Genomic DNA, 14394 nt, shown 5'->3' on the forward strand with positions numbered 1-14394 from the left:
GTGCCTACCGCAGCAGAGTGTCCGTGGCCCATTCAGTCCTGCTGGCGAAGAAGGACAACAACAGTTGCCGGCCCTCATCCAAAACACACTGGACACCCTTCCAGTAGTAATCCCACTCAGGCAGGGATTGTATTAGGACGCGTGGAAAAAACACTAATGCTACTTTTGTAGCACTCACACAACAGGGAGCGTTTCTGTTTCTGGACTGCCAAGCTCCGATGTTGACTTTTTGGTGCTGAACTCGGTGACATGGCTGTGAGATTGTGAGTTTGCATTCCAGCTGCATTGTGTGACTTCCTTTGATAAGCTCCATGGTGAGAGCTCCTCAGAGGCTCGATGCCTTGGCACTTGCCACGGGAACTGGTTCCAGCGGCGGCAAAAGCCAAGCGAAGTTAATCAGTACCAGATACCATCTCCAGGGGTCACAGGTCGTCACATTAACCTTCTTCTCTTTCCCTGCATCTGCCATGAGCTACTGTATACGTAAACTATGGACTAAAGCACCAGAATGGAAATGATTTCGGTTTACAGATGCCAAATCCATATTATTTACTTAATCTGGGTTGTAATCTCTTTTACAGTAAATATATGGGCTCTTTACATCTTTTAAAACACATTTTAATTTGAAAATGTGAGATCTCTGTGACCCAGGAGGTCTCACCAGATCAAATGCCAGGCTCATTTAAAGGATTTAAATATTATCCATCTACAGTGTGCGGCTGGGCTTGGATAACAGGCTTCTTAAATTCAAGCGTGTGGCATTAGCTGTGCCCCCATTGGACGGCTTATTGAAGCACTTTTGTTCTAATGTTTCCATGTTGCTTCCTTGCCAGATGGCCGTCTCAGTCCTATCTAAATATTTAGAGAGAGGGAGCTCAGCAAGAGGCAATCTAGACAGACAAGAGGGATCCGAATGCATTCAGGGAAGCCCTCTCACCCTCAGCCTCCTGGGAAACCTGGTCACAGGTGAGTACTCGGGAAGACGCAGATTAGCTCTGTTCTGTAACCCATGATCAGACAGAAGGACACTCTTAAACCTGCGGCCTGAGGTCATGGAGTGGGGGTGGGGGGATGGGGGGGGGGGGGCAATGAAGAGTTTGGAAAGAGAGAGAATGGAGAGGACTGCCAAGGCTATCTGCTGCCCTCTGCTGCAGACACTGTGCATGGAGGTACATTGAGTGTGCGTTCAATTAGAGAAAATTTGATGAGAACTGGCTTTTTGTCTGCAAATGGAAGGCAATGTTTGTTCACTTACAAAGGCTGGTAGCTGGTTTGGGTTACTCAGTAAATTCTGATATGCAGCTGCTAAATATAGTATGCATGTTACTGCCTATTTCGCAACAGCAAGGCTTTATAGACTTTTTTTTACTGGTCAAGAGGTTATAATTTGCAAGAATACCAACGCTATGTTTGGATCACACTACTTACATCAAAACAGTAAAAGGCCACGTGGCCACTGATCACTGAGCCCTATATTTTTCCAGCATTTCCAGGGCCATCAGTGTGTGCAGTAGGGATTTCTGTAAACAGTCACATTATTCCAACTTCTATATCACTGCAGTGAGCAATAAGTCTCTGAATGCCCACACTCAGTCTCTCAAATCCTCATCAGATTCACTTTTGACTGTAACAGTGAGGACATAACAACCTGCTTCGTAACAAGGTCCTACTCTGATGGAAAAACTAATTGAATGCTTCCTCCAGTTTACTAAACTTTGTGATGAACTATTTATTTTTAATAAAAGCATAAAAGCTTAGTTTCAATTTAACCAGAAGATTCACATTCAGTGTTCTAACAAGGCCACAGTGGAAAGCAAACCACATAACACACAATCATTAATTATGATCAAATGGTGAGGTATACTGCAGCCATAAAATGCTTTATGGTTCAGGTTTATTTTGGGTTTGTAGCTTATGCTTCCTGTCTAAGATTTTTAATTAAAGGCAGGTCTGTGCAGTGAAAGTGGTTTAAATGATGTAGATCTGCTCAGATGTGCGTAAATGGTGCGTGTAAATGTTTTCTAAAGCACATACCTTGCTCTTTGGAGCAAACAGGCAGATGCACAGTAAACAGATTCTAAAAATATAGAATGGCTTTTTGGGCAATATATGTATTTACATGCCTCACATATATATATACACACACACACATACACATGCATACACACACACATACACACACATACATACAGAGGTTGCAGACAGGGCATCCAAAGAAATTCCTCACATAGCTATGCTTTAAAATGACTGCTTTTTGGTTTTATACAAAGCCCCTCTCTCTAGGCATGTGTTGACAAGACACTGAGGACATCTGAAATGGTTCTGGGCACATCTACGCTCCCGCACACCAGGATTCAGGGGTGGATCCCCTCTAAGAGCATCACCTCCATCTGAACCTTTCACCCAGGTCCAGTGTAATTTTAACACCACCCCGGTACAATAAATAATTTTGTAGCTGCCTCTTCAGCAGAAATTCTCAAATTTAACACCCTTCACTTCAGTCAGATTGGACCTTGCATTGTGATTGGCTGGGAATACATTATGTAATTTGGAACAATATCTAGATAATATGTTCATCTTTTTTGTTTTTATTATGTTGCCATTTTTTTTTAGTTTGTACCACTTTAATTACATTAATAAATTATTACCAGTGTGAACAATTTTTTGTCAACAAACAACTTTTGCCCCGAAAATGTTCCAACATGGTAATATTCAGTAAATGCCACCCTCCAATAGGAACCCAGCCATGGGAACCCAGTGAGCTCTGAGCAACAGAGCAGCAAAGCAAAGCTTCCCAGGCCACACAGAGGAGATTCTTGAGAGGCAGCAGAGCCTAGCAGAACAGCTCTGCAGCCCATCATGTCCAACACACAGACACAGCGGACTTCCACCTTCAGTGAACTTATCCAAGAATTTCAGCCATCAGGTTGACAGCCACACAAAATCTGAAACACACACTGTTGTAAGTTATGTCGCTCTGACTCCCTCTCAAAAAATGCTTTATGGTTCTACATGATGTTAAACGTGATGGCAAAATATGTTTTGGGGAGCCTGCAGCAATGCCCTTTGACCTTTGCGTGTGCTGAGCATGCATGCTACCTGTTAGGACCTGACTCTCCAGCATCTGATCTTCGGATCGCCCCGCTGGGGCCTGGGGCACCACAGAAGTACCAAAAGGAATTCCAAAGATGCTGCTGAGCCTTTCAACCGGGCTATTTGGCCTATGTGAGCTTCAGAGGTTACCTGTCATGGGCCCTGTATCCCCTACCCCGACCCCACAGGGGAGCTGAAAGCTGAGCTTTTGGAAGTGGGTGCACCAAAACATCACAAACTTCAGGCATTTAAGTGTGTGTATCCCTTTGGTTTCATCATCGGCAGAGCTGACAGTCCTGATGATGGAGTTCTGTGATTAGCCGGAGGCACAATAGCAGCAGTCGTTCCAACTTGTGGCGGGGGCTACTAGATGTTACTATTCCTTTGCTAAACTTAGTTAGCTGAAGTATCGTTGGTTGTTCTCCTCTGTCTCAGAAAAGCCGTAAAAATTGTGCGTGACTCAAATCATATTCTGTTTGAATTGCTGCAAGCAGTCCTTTCTTGTCTGTATGTATTAACTTTTCAGTCAATTCAATAAAACATATTTGATGTGATATTAGCAAACACTCCTCATGTTCCATGAAAATCAGCAAACAAGCCTTCCCATATTTAACCCTTTAATGTCGTGCGTTCCATATTGAGATATGCATTTCAGAGACCCATTGCATTACCATTAGAAATATACTTAGCATAAAACCCTTTTGTATACTATGCGATGCTTGTCTTCTACCTTTTGCACTGCAACAATTCTCACATACAGCCAGAATAAAGGGAGATTTAGGGGTAAATCCCTCAATGATCATTTGTTATTTTTGTCATTTGTCTTCCATAATCCACAATACAATGTTTTGATGAATCAATTACACAATTTACAGAATGAACTGTGATATGTACAACTAATAATTTGACTCAGATTTCAAATACATCTATGCAATGGCTAATTAATAGATGGCTAAATGGAAGTTCACAACTGCATATGACATGCGCTTATGACATAGAGGGCCTTGTAGAGACAGTTGAGTATATTGACCAAATACGACAAAAAACCTAATTAAGATAAAAATTAGTTTTCTGTCCATTATTTCTTGGTTCAGGCATTAAAGGGTAAATAAAGAGACACATTGTCACACAACCCAGCCTCAATCCTAGATATGCAATTTGATTGCAAAACAGTAAAAAGACAGAGCAATAGGTATAAAAGTATAGAATAACACACTGTGATAATAAAGAGCCACAAGTTTAACAGAATAATGTGGGGAAATGTGCGAGATTTGCAATGTGTGGCATCACTATCCATGGATAGAAAGATGCAGTGGTGGCCTAACACATGAGGAAGAAATGGCTGCCCACTACTCACAAAAAGTGGGATGTGTTAAATGCAGAGGACACTTTCTGTTGTGTGCAATGACAATGACAAAAACGGTCACTTTATCGATCTTTATTGATCTTTCCATTCATTTACTGGAGCAAATTAAGGGTCTACTGACCACTTTAGGATATGAAACTGGAATCCTCTCATGGCAGAAGCCTCTGAACCTCAAAGTGATGGACACTGAACAGGTAACAAGAGGTGAACGTATTAGGAGAACAAGGCCAGTGGGTGTTTAGACTGAAGAAGGCCGCAGGCTTTGATCCACAGGAGAGACTGTGGCACCTCAGACGCTGATAATTACCATCATCGTCGCCCCCAGCCACCAAGACTGTCCCAACAGCACGCAGCTATTGATCAGTGAGGGATGACTAAACCCTAAATCTAGACACACAGACCAACTAAAGACCCATTTTTCCACAAGAAACAGCTGTTTCCACTGACATTAAGTTAAATGCACTAAGTGTAATGAAGGACTGCAGGGGTCTCATTTAAATGTCTTAACCGCATTTTGCTCCAGCAGTTTTTTCATTGCAATGGTAATTAGGGGTACAATTTCATTGCTGTCCCCTGCACAATTAACCCACAAACACCCATTTGCGCAAGGAATGTCGGTGGCACTGAATTCTAGCATTGCAATGCAACCTGGCATCGGTTCTATGTCACCTTACTAGTGCAAGTGAAAGTGACTACTACCTTAACTAGGAAGTTAAGGTAGTAAGGAAGTAAGTTAAGTAAGTTAAGTAACTAATACCTTAGTTGTCAAGTTTATCTTGTAACAAAGTCATAAATAGCTGCTACCTATTAACTACCCAACAATATAATGTAGTTTTGCAACAACACAATGGTAAATTGTAGAGGTATAATCTAATGCTTCTCAAAAATTTTCCTTGCCTTTGTTGTCACATATTAAGTCAAATTTGTATAAGAACAATGATGCACCATGGGCCACGCAACATAATTCGATATCAGCACTCATTCTCAAGCCATATCTACAAATCAACTCAACTCACAGTGCCTTTGGGGGAAAGGGAATTTAAAAATGGGAAAGTGGCAGAAAGATGGCAGGCCGAGATTACGCCCTAATTGTGTTTTGCAAACGCCTGTCGGCTTAGGCTCAAAATGAACTGGGTGTTTTGGAGCCTAGGGTGGCCAGAAGCGACCTTTCATCAGAAAGACGGTAAGGGGTCTAATGAGGCGCGCAATGGATGATACACAGCGGGTAGTTTTCCACAATTAGGAGCGATTAGGGCACCATCCGAGAGGGCAGGGGAAAGGGCAGAAAGGCAGACTGGCTTTTCATTAGAGGATGCTGAGAGGAGCCAACGCTTCCGGCCCTTCACACTTTGCTCAGGACAGGGCTCCATAAAGCCGAGGAAATTCGACTTGCTAAGTTGAAACACGGAAAAAAAAGGAAAATGAACAGTATGAAAAAGGAGCTGCAAGAATCTTCTAACAGGGTAGATTTTAAAAGGTTCTTCAAAAATAAGACAAAGAGCTGGAAGGTTCTGGACATGGTTCCTTTTTCACCGATATTCCAGGACAACAAACATAAGCATACATGTAATAGTTCTATTCATTTACTGATCTGTTTATTCTTTGTAAACTCCATGCTAAACAGGTCAGTATTAGTTCAATTAAATGTGATTTTAAAGCTTCCTTTTAATGGTGTTTTGATCTGCAGTGATACATTTAGGTGCAGGCAGTGTTCCACAAGTGCCTTCAGGACCTTCCTTTCAGGTTATTGTCCTCTTCCAGATGGGTCATGGCACAGTGCACCCTTACACACTTGTAATAACAAATTCACACAATGGGAGGCAAACACAATAAGAAACTCAGCCATAAATCCCAAATATCTACAAAAATGCACAACTGACCAATGGGCGTAGGCAGTATGAAGATGTTTTTTATGTTTTATGGAGGATAACTAGGACACTGTAGAAATAAAAAAATCCCATAATTTTTTGTAGAGCTAAGCTTCAGGCTCATGCAAGGAATTCCATGTTAAACAGGGTTGCAAAGAAATTAAAGAAAGCTGAGCTCCTGGCCAGTTAGTCCACTTCCTCGCCAATCCTTCTGAAATAAAATATCTCTGGTCTGAGCGTTTGCTTTTGCTTTGCGCCTGAATACTTGCAAGACCTGGAATGGAAAAGAGGGATGACAAAAGGACTGGACTTTAATTGACAGGCATGTAGGGAATGGTTACACTTCAGACTGAGGGAATGGATTTAGGCGAACGAAAGTGCAGGCCTTCAAAACTACTGACCCTGCAGACCCTCTCATCTTCTTCCCAACGCACAGCATCACCGCTGGAATGCTGCAGCAGCTGGCTGAAGTCAAGAGTACAATATATATTTCAATCCTTCAGGCGACAGGATCTACCATCAGCACGCCATCACGCATGTGTAGCATGTGCTTGCTTAATTCAAAGCAGCGATGTTGTCACGACTACGGACTTACGGGGGAAGGAAGCGCAGAGGTTTGACATGCTGGGAAGGGGGTTTTATTAATACAAACAATAAAGAAATACAAATAAACAGCGGCGCGGTGGCCGAAAACGATTTAACTTAAATAACGAACTGAAACTAACCCGTAGGCGTGTGGCGATTGCCAGAACTCAAAACACTCATAACAAAACCAGGTCAAGTTCGTGCAGAGTCCACGAAAATGCCAGAGACCCAGAACGGGCGGAAACTTCCGGCATTTATGGGGCGTCAGGATTGGATTCAGGTGTGGAGCCCAGCTGCAGGCAATCCTGACAGATCCGCGTCCGCCCCGCCGCCTCCACTGATGGTACTGTTGGGGCTCCGAGGACGTAGCCCTTGGAGGGGGGGCTCTGTCAGGATTGCCTGCAGGTTTTGTTATGAGTGTTTTGAGTTCTGGCAATCGCCACACGCCTACGGGTTAGTTTCAGTTCGTTATTTAAGTTAAATCGTTTTCGGCCACCGCGCCGCTGTTTATTTGTATTTCTTTATTGTTTGTATTAATAAAACCCCCTTCCCAGCATGTCAAACCTCTGCGCTTCCTTCCCCCGTAAGTCCGTAGTCGTGACAGAATGCCAGCGACCCCCCCAAGAGCGCAGAGGTAGAAAGCAGAGGAGAAGAAACGCCGCGAAGGACGCAGCCCGGCGCGGCGAACGCGGACGGCAGGGGAGAGACGCGCCGCCCGTTCTGGTGGAGCGTTTTCTCCCCGAGAAGCCGTGGTACGCGACGCCGCGTGATGACGTCACCCCCGGGAAACTCCGCGAAACCCGGAAGCGACAACGTCGGCGGGTGAGTGGGCGGAGCGAGGACGTTGGCGTCGGCAGCAGCGAGGAAGTGACGTGGGCAGCGAGCGCAGAAGATGCGACCCCCACGATCTTCGGCATGTCGAGCCAAGAACTCTGCGCTCTGCTGGCAAGGCTCCCCGTGGACTGGGACGACACGGACGACGACGAGAGCACGGGAGACGAGAGTTGGGCTCCGCCCATCGCACCAGTCTGCGATCGTCGCAAGGTCCATGGGGACCCACGTCACTTCCAGGGGGGTGAGAAGCGGCAACAACAACGGCGGCGTTCCTCCAGCGAGGAGGTGGGCAGCCTCCAGCCCGAATGGCCAGAGTACTGCCCATGGGAGCTTATCGCGCCATGGGTCCAGGATGTCCGCAGGGTGGACGACCCTCGGAGTCACCGGTGGGAGGACACGGATGACGAAAGCGATGATGACGTGGATTTTCGGTGGGCGGTCGGTGCCGGGATGGCTCCGCCCAGCGTGCGCGTCCGAGATCATCGCGGCGTCCGTGATGACCCATGTGACTTCCGGGGGTACGAGGTTGACACGGACGACGACCAGGATGACGCCGTTTGGGCAGTCGGTGCCGGGATGGCTCCGCCCATTGCGCCCATCCAGGATCGTCACGAGGTCCGTGGAGACCCACGTCCCTCCCAGCAGTGTGAGGAAAGCTGGTGGAAGAGGGCGACGGGAGGTCGCCAGCCAGCAACTGCGCTGCCGGGACTGCCTCGCAGGGAATCCTCCATTCCTGCTCCAGTCGCCGACCCGCCTTCCCTCTGCCCGGACGTTCCCCAGCAAAATGGCAGCGCAGCACCAGCGTCCACACCTGCTGGAGAAGACGTCCACCCCCCTCCACACCACACACCTACCACCATCTCCAGCGACGTGCCCAGCCCCGTGTGGGACAGCTCAATTGTCCCGGGACCCTTCAGTGGGGCAGCAGACACAGACGAGATCACTACCATCCTCAAGTGTCTGACTGGATCAGCATGGGGCTGGAGCACAACCCTCTGGCAGCAGGGAGAGACAGACAGGAGTTTTCGGGACTTCCAACAGAGACTGAGGGCGGAGTTTGATCGGCCTGAGCCAGGGATCGAACTCTGCCCCTCCACCACATCCAGTGCCAGTCAGGATCCGGGGCAAGAAGACCCAGCACTGGTGGGCGACGAGAAGGTCGCTCCTCCCGAGATCCTGGCTGTGCCCCCTGAGGAGGTCCCGGAGAGCCCAGAGAGGGAGCCAGACGACCCTCTCTTCTGTCTGTCTCTATCTGTGTGTGTCTGTGTGGCATATGTGTCCGTATGTCGCCCCCACTTCCCCTCTTTGTGTCCACCAGATGGCGACCCAGCCGCGGAGCCGAACCCCAGGGAGGAGGTTCCTGACCCGAATGTGCTGGTCCAAGGCGAGGTGGACAAGCCCCAAGGTACCCCTAAGTCCAGCCGGGGGGGGTGCTCCCCCAAAGAATTTTTTGGGGGGGTGCAGTTCGGGTTGGGGACTCCTCCTGAGGGGAGGGGAGGTGGGGAAGCGATGGAGCTGGGTCCTCCGGTAGCCAGTGAGGAGGGCGGACCAGGCATGGGCTTGCGTCTGCCTCCAGAGGGGTGGAGCGCCATAGAGCCCCCGGGTAGGCATGAGGACCCAGCTGGGACAGGCAGGAAGAGGGCCTGCTTGTCCCAACGGACGCAGAAGGGGCTAGCCGGATGGTCTGGCAATGCCCCCCCCCTTGGCACCAGGGCCGTGCAGCGAGAGGGGCTGCATAGTCCCAGAAGGCACCAGCCTGGGGTGCCTGGAACAGTCGCCGGAGGCTCTGGGACAATCTCCCTGCGCGGTGCAGGGGGTGACACAAGACGTGTCAGAGGGGACATGTGGAGACAGGGCCCACACGTACCCAGATGGATCGGCCCTGATTATTGTGTGCAGGTACGGGAGTCCGGGGCCGCCATGCGGGACCACGCCGGGGAGCCAGGCCGAGGGTCCGGGGCCGCCATGCGGGACCACGCCGGGGAGCCAGGCCGAGGGACCGGGGCCGCCACGCCTGACCACGCCGGGGAGCCAGCCCGAGGGACCGGGGCCGCCACGCCTGACCACGCCGGGGAGCCAGCCCGAGGGACCGGGGGCCGCCACGCCTGACCACGCCGGGGAGCCAGGCCGAGGGTCCGGGGCCCGCCACGCGGGACCACGCCGGGGAGCCAGGCCGAGGGTCCGGGGCCGCCACGCGGGACCACGCCGGGGAGCCAGGCCGAGGGTCCGGGGCCGCCAAGCGGGACCACGCCGGGGAGCCAGGCCGAGGGTTCGGGGCCGCCACGCCTGACCACGCCGGGGAGCCAGGCCTAGGGTCCGGGGCCGCCACGCGGGACCACGCCGGGGAGCCAGGCCCAGGGTCCGGGGCCGCCACGCGGGACCACGCCGGGGAGCCAGGCCGAGGGACCGGGGCCGCCACGCCTGACCACGCCGGGGAGCCAGGCCGAGGGACCGGGGCCGCCACGCCTGACCACGCCGGGGAGCCAGCCCGAGGGACCGGGGCCGCCACGCCTGACCACGCCGGGGAGCCAGCCCGAGGGACCGGGGCCGCCACGCCTGACCACGCCGGGGAGCCAGCCCGAGGGACCGGGGCCGCCACGCCTGACCACGCCGGGGAGCCAGCCCGTAGGGACCGGGGCCGCCACGCCTGACCACGCCGGGGAGCCAGCCCGAGGGACCGGGTCCTCCAAGGGGAGGATACAGCAGGGCAGGAGCCCTGTGGTTGCCGCCGTCCGCCCCGCCGCCTCCACTGATGGTACTGTTGGGGCTCCGAGGACGTAGCCCTTGGAGGGGGGGCTCTGTCAGGATTGCCTGCAGCTGGGCTCCACACCGGAACTCAAGCCTGACGCCCCATAAATGCCGGAAGTTTCCGCCCGTTCGGGGTCGCTGCCATTTTCGTGAACTCTCTGCACGAACTTGACCTTGTTTAGTTCTATGTGTTATGAGTTCTGGCAATCGCCACACACCTACGGGTTTGTTTCAGTTCTTGATTTATGTTAAACTGTTTTCGGCCACCGCGCCATTGTTTCTTTGAGTTTATTGTTTGTTTATAAATAAAACCCTTCCCAGTATGTCAGACCTCTGCGCTTCCTTCCCCTGTAAGTCCGTAGTTGTGACAGATGTATTATGAGTCTGACATGCTTCTCGAGTATGTCAGGTGCTCCTGCCTGTTGAAGGGGGAGAAGAATGTCAGAAACTCGGCCGCAAAACCTGTCAGTGTTTCTGTGTGTGAACACTCACAATAACATATTGTCACAATAGAATTTGCACTAAAACATATAAAAAGTTACACAACATTTTAGTTACACTTCATTAATGCTGGGATCAGACCCTATTTTGTTGTGACAGACAAATTTCCAGCATCTGTCACTGGGAAGGATGATTGGATCTTGTGCAAGGTCTTGGTCTAGAACATCAGATTTAATTTAATTTAACTCCAAATATGTTAGTTAAAACTTCATTTCATAAATATATACACAAATTGACTATAATCTGTCACTTGAAATTTAGCAATCTCTAAAAAGTATATTTTTGGAGTAATAGAAAACTACTATCTTGTTTATTCGACTGTTGTTTCATTTACATCCTTTATATTCACATGTTTGATTGCAATGCCTTGTCATATTTGCAGTAGGTGTAGACTGTTCAATGTGAGCAGAACAGAAAAGAATGACTCCGTTTACTTCAGCATGCAGTTTTATAGCTGTTCCAGTTAGAGCCCAAGAAAACCCACCTCCCTGGTTTTCATTGTCGATTTTACCAGGGTTCTAGTTGGATTCCAAATGAAATTATGCTGGCGTGCTTATTAGTATTCATATTTGGTAGCCTAGTGGCTAACACAATTGCCTATGAAACCACAGGGTTAACTATTACTTATTACCATTGTAATAAGTACAGTGATTTAGCAGACATCCTTGTCCATAGTGACTTACAATCAGTAGTTACAGGCACAGTCCCCCTGGAACATCACTCTGTATACTTCTATATAAAAAGTGAAAAAGTGAATGTAAAATGATTGTCATTGTGATACACTGCAGCACAGCACACGGTGACACAATGAAACGTGTCCTCTGCTTTTAACCATCACCCTTGGTGAGCAGTGGGCAGCCATGACAGGCAGTGTGTGGGGACGGTGCTTTGCTCAGTGTCACCTCAGTGGCACCTTGGCGGATCGGGATTCGAACCGGCAACCTGCCGCTTTCTTAACCGCTAGGCCAACCAAAGTTCACTTTGACTAGACTTTGATGGTCAGAATGCAAAGATGCTAGTGACTGTTTGGGGTCAACCTGGTCAAGGTCAAGGGACTGTGAGAATTTAATGGTGCTATGAATCCCACATGGTGAGATCAAATTCTGAAGACATCGGTTTGTTTTCCTTAAACCGGGTTACATAAAATCAGAATGACCACTTCACCGAGCTGCATGAGACTTTAAAGTGTCACACACTACTGAAAGGTGTACACACACATCCATCAGAGAAGTCACTGCCCTGTAATAAACACTCCTCATTACAGGTCATCAGCGCTCTCTAATTTACCCCCTCACACTCTGTGCCTCTCTTATCAGCGTCACTCTCCCAAATCTTCCCACACTCTTAAAAAGAGGCTGAGAATGAGCCCCGCTCAAATAAACACACCTTCTGGGAAAATAATAAAGATAGCAGAGTAATGCAAAGTATTCACCCAAAATATCTCATTCCTATATTTCCCACAGACCACTGAACTGACTGAAGTTTATATGATGTACTGAACAGTGTGACCTCTGCATTTAACCCGTCATCCTTAGTGAGCAGTGGGCAGCCATGACAGGCCCCCGGGGAGCAGTGTGTGGGGACAGTGCTTTGCTCAGTGGAACCTCAGTGGCACCTTGGCAGTTCAGTAGTAAAAGTTTAAGTCAAACTGGGATTCGAACCGCCAACCTTACGATTACAGGTCCGCTTCCATACCCACAAGGCCACCACTGCCACTTATCCTTGGTAGCTGAAGATAGACATAGGAAGACATTTGGAGGGGTGAGTACCACATGGGTGTAAGTAACATTTTGAGCAAAAGTGATATATGCATATCAAATGAAAGGATATGAAAAAAATCATATCAAAAACAAAAGTCAAATGACTTAACACTGAAGAGACAGAAGCAACTGGTGCCAAACAGGAAATGCAAAAATGTATTGAAAAACTGTTTTTTGAATAAGTGTATAGTGTGTATGTATAGTAAATCAACACACAAAGTGATATTAAAGTATGATATTTTTTTGCTCTAATATTTTTTTAAGCATTAAAGCAAAATGTACTTTATGCCTACACTGAAAAAAAATTAACATTACCTAGTTGTTAAAACATGAAATTTTATTTGGATTTAGCCAGTGTTCACTTTTTTCAGTGCATCTCACACCCGTTTAATACTACTGCCACATCTGCTGTAGATGTCTTTCTACGTATGAAAGAGCTACTCCACCAAACCAACTTCAACACACTCTAATATACAACCCAAAGGCACTAACATGGTTGAACACGGCACCCGAACGGTTGAAATACTGAGGAAAAGTATTACAGATTGAATAAACTTCCAGTAATTACTTTGGTAATTCATGTCAGATACTTTTAACTGTCTCGCATTAAACACCGCCAGTGTAGCATCTGGGACTAACCTGACAAAGGTCACACATTTCTTTACAGCAGACCAGGCACAGGAGGGTACTAGTGGTTGGACAGCCACACAATCAACCTAATGCCCTTGATTAAAACTGACCAGGCAGAATGAGCCCAAAATGAGCCACTCCATAGCCTCCGAGCACCAGCACAGCAGACCCAGCCAGGCATCTCTCAGCATAACCTGTAGACACATTCCTCACTTGAAATCCCTTTTGCATGACTTTTTGACCCCTGCCTTCCTTCCTGATGGTAGGGGGCTGGGCTCAGACATGAGGGAGACACAGTAAAAAGCCGTGTCACAGAGCTGAATGGCGGCGATGACTTGACAGGGGTCGTGGCGGTATGTGTGGACTCACACTCTGAAAGGAAAGCAAATTAAGCTCGTTGAGGAGTTTCTCTGAGCACTTGAGCGATCTTTGGCTCCTTTGAAAACAGCAGCGTGCATGAAATTGAGTTGAAGCGAGTGAAGAGGTGAGACAAAAGCGCTGTAAACGTCAAGTCGCGGTCACCTCCCCCACTCAGTCTTACAGACAAGCATGCACAGCCACACAAATACAGAGAAATCTTTTAAGTAGTCATAAAAAAAAAATAATAATTTACTGGAAGGTGTACCCAGCATTACTGGCATTTGTTCAACACTTGGTTCTTATTAGAAGCAATGTGAATAAGGAGAGCTGTACACAATTTGTACAAAGTGTGCAAATACCGATGTCATGTATAACCATTCTGTCCCACAGCATTTGTGCTCATTAGCTAGACAGCAGAGTTAGACATCTGAGCTAAAATGCATTTGTTTACACAATGCAAACTGAATTTAGTGGGATTGGTGAAGTGAAAGTGAAGTGATTGTGAAACACCGCAGCACAGCACACGGTGTGTCCTCTGCTTTTAACCATCACCCTTAGTGAGCAGTAAGCAGCCATCACAGGCGCCAGGGGAGCAGTGTGTGGGGACGGTGCTTTGCTCAGTGGCACATCGGCGGACTGGGATTCAAAC

Source organism: Denticeps clupeoides, chromosome 12, assembly GCF_900700375.1.
Source record: "Denticeps clupeoides chromosome 12, fDenClu1.1, whole genome shotgun sequence".
In the NCBI taxonomy this organism is placed as follows: domain Eukaryota; kingdom Metazoa; phylum Chordata; class Actinopteri; order Clupeiformes; family Denticipitidae; genus Denticeps; species Denticeps clupeoides.